Source organism: Nicotiana tabacum, chromosome 12 (genome assembly GCF_000715075.1).
Source record: "Nicotiana tabacum cultivar K326 chromosome 12, ASM71507v2, whole genome shotgun sequence".
NCBI lineage: Eukaryota > Viridiplantae > Streptophyta > Magnoliopsida > Solanales > Solanaceae > Nicotiana > Nicotiana tabacum.
In genome coordinates this window covers 84,566,796-84,569,712 of record NC_134091.1, presented here as the reverse complement: position 1 = coordinate 84,569,712, position 2,917 = coordinate 84,566,796, and the positions used below count along the sequence as shown (strand labels likewise).

The 2,917-nt window shown below is 39.4% G+C and overlaps 1 non-coding gene across 1 annotated transcript; it reads left to right on the top strand.

The window, feature by feature from the left end:
• The first annotated feature begins 653 nt into the window (after positions 1 to 653).
• LOC142167670 (small nucleolar RNA R71) lies at positions 654 to 760 on the top strand. Its single transcript, XR_012697759.1, has one exon. It is a non-coding gene; the product is annotated as a small nucleolar RNA R71 (small nucleolar RNA).
• The last annotated feature ends 2,157 nt before the right edge of the window (positions 761 to 2,917 follow it).

Below are 2,917 nucleotides of genomic sequence, written 5' to 3'. Positions count from 1 at the left end.
TCTTCAAATTTCGAATAGGTATAGAGTGTGCTGTTGCCTGAGCCTGCTGATCAACCATCAATTTCTTTAGCATATCCTCAATGTGACTTGTTGGGTTTGTAGGTTGTTCAGCCTGTGAAGGTCTATATTGCTATTGAGGAGCTTGTGGCCTGTACTGATTCTAAGCACCTTGGTTTCCACCCCAAGAGAAGTTTGTGTGGTTCCTCCAGTTAGGATTGTATGTGTTCCCATACTGGATTGTCTGACCCCTATTTGCATTACCCATAAAACAGACAGACTCTGGATTAGCTGGGCATAAGTCGCTCCTGTGACCCTCTCTAAATACTTCACAAAATATCTGAACCCATTGAACTGGCTGAGCTTGTTGCTTGTTAATAACCAAGGTCATCTTATTGACTTTGTTGGCCAATATGGAAACCTGTACTGATAATGCAAAGACAACATTTAACTCGAGAACCCCCACATAGTTTTGCACTGTGTGTCTGCCCATCTCTCCTTGCCAATAAGGATTGGTTTTGGAGAATTTTTTCAATAAGGCATAAATTTCATCAAAGCTTTTCTCCAACACTTGACCTCTTGCTGTAATGTCCACCACAATGTTTATCTCTGGATGGAGCCCTTCTATGAAGGTGTGAGCTAATACTTAATTTGTCTGGTTGAGATGAGGACAATCTCTGAGCAACCCCTTGAACCTTTCCCAAGCTGAATATAAAGACTCCCCCGATTTTTGTTTAAAGGCTACTATCTCACTTCTGATCTTTGCAGTTTTGCCTGAAGGAAAGAACCGTGCCAAAAATTTCCTTGCCAGATCATTCCATGATGTTATTAAATGAACCCGTGTTCCGCCTTCAACCACCTCTTTGCTTTGCCCAACAGAAAAAATGGGAATAGTGTGTGCCTCGTATAGTCTGGAGTTACTCCATCAGTGATATAAGTATCACTAATCTCCAAGAAGTTCAGGAGATTAGTGGAAGACTCATAATCTCCGTCAGTGATATAAGTATCCTCACGTGGAAGACCCATAAACTGCCTATTTGCATGTAGTAGTTGGATCATGCTTTGTTTTAGCTTAAAATGCCCAGTGATTCTGGGCTTCATGATGCTGGAGGTGACATTAGCAATGCTGGGCATCGCCACCTCCTAAACAGCCATATGTTGCTCCTCTGCCATGTTCACATGAAATTGAACAAGTGCTTTAAGATTATCTGTGTCCCTTGCTTCCCTCAACCTCATGTGAAATGTTCTCTCAGGTTCGGAGTCAAAGCCTTGAAGTTTATCCTGGCTTCTGACCCTTCGCGTTCAATCAAAGTTCCTGATAGCAAAGCAACCAATAAGAAACGTTAGACTTGACGAAATAAACAACTAAAGTAAAAGCTAGAAAGTAGTCAATATTCATGTCTCCGACAACAACGCCAAAAACTTGTTGCTCCCAAACGCACACGCAAGTATACGTGGTTGTAAAGTAATAAAGTGATAAATCCAGTGTCGAACCCAAAGAGATTTATGTTAACTACCCACTAGTTTCACCAAGATTATTATTCAATCGAGTCAATTAGAGTTCAAAAGTGTGATTATACTAAGTAATAATTCTAACAAGTAACTGATTTATCAAGCAGCAAAATAGTTGTTGTGTATTCAGTAGAGACAAATATTCCTGAGTTACGATCGATTGACCAATCCTATTGTGTTCTAATTAACTCTCCCTTTCATACAATTCACTCATGGTTGTTAATTAATCAAACAATTGCTCTCATAGTATTCTCTCGAATTACTACTCGCCTATTCAAAATAGATTGACGCCTATATTACTCTGGAATAAATCTATTAAGAACGCATTAAGATTACGATATTTAATTAAGCATGGTGACTAGGTATATTCCTATCCTAACCATAAATTCCCCTCTCCCCTCTAGAGTTAAGATCATGCTCTCTTTAATTCTTAAATAATCTAGACGTAGCTTTCTTAAGCATAGCATAGATAGTAAATAGAACCTAACTGTTGGTCATACAATTAAGCAATTAATCATAGAATTGAAGAAACAATAATATATTAGTGAATTTTAATCAAGGTTAAGTCAACTTTAAACACCAATATTCATGGCTAAATCACAATCCTATAACTATGAATTTTAGCCACTCATGATAATATCAAAACAAATTCACAATTGTTGAATAATTGAGAATACTCTAAAAGATGAAGAAAACTGAGATATCCTCACTCCCAGATGTTCCTCGTGTGTCTTTTTTCCTTCAAAGCGGAGTCTCCTTTCGCAAAATAGGATTAGTCTTGCTTTTATACGCGTTGGGGGGTGGGGGGGGGGGAGGGGCTCGGGCCGAAATACCCTTGTCCCAGGCGAATTAGGAAAAACTTCTCGTCACTAGTAAAATGCGAGGCGATATACATATAAATATATGTATATACTTTAAGCTAAATATCAAGGGGTGCATTAGATTATGTTCCTAGCAGGATTCTATCATTTCTAAAGGCTCAACGGATGGTTGAGAAGGGGTGTGATGCTTATCTAGCCTTTATGAGAGATGCCAGCGCTGATTCTCCTACCGTTGAGTCCGTTCCGGTAGCGAGAGACTTTCCAGATGTATTTCTAGTGGATTTTCTGGGCATGCCGCCCGATAGGGATATCGACTTTGATATTGACTTATAGCTGGGAACACAGCCTATTTCTATTCCACCATATCGTATGGCCCCAGCGGAGCTAAAGGAGTTAAAAGAGCAGTTTCAAGAGTTGCTCGATAAGGGTTACATTCGGCCTAAAGTGTCGCCTTGGGGTGCTCCGGTCTTGTTTGTAAAGAAAAAGGATTATTTTATGCGCATGTGTATTTATTATCAGCATTTGAACAAGGTTGCAGTAAAGAACATGTATCTATTGCCACATACTGATGACTTATTTGATCAGCT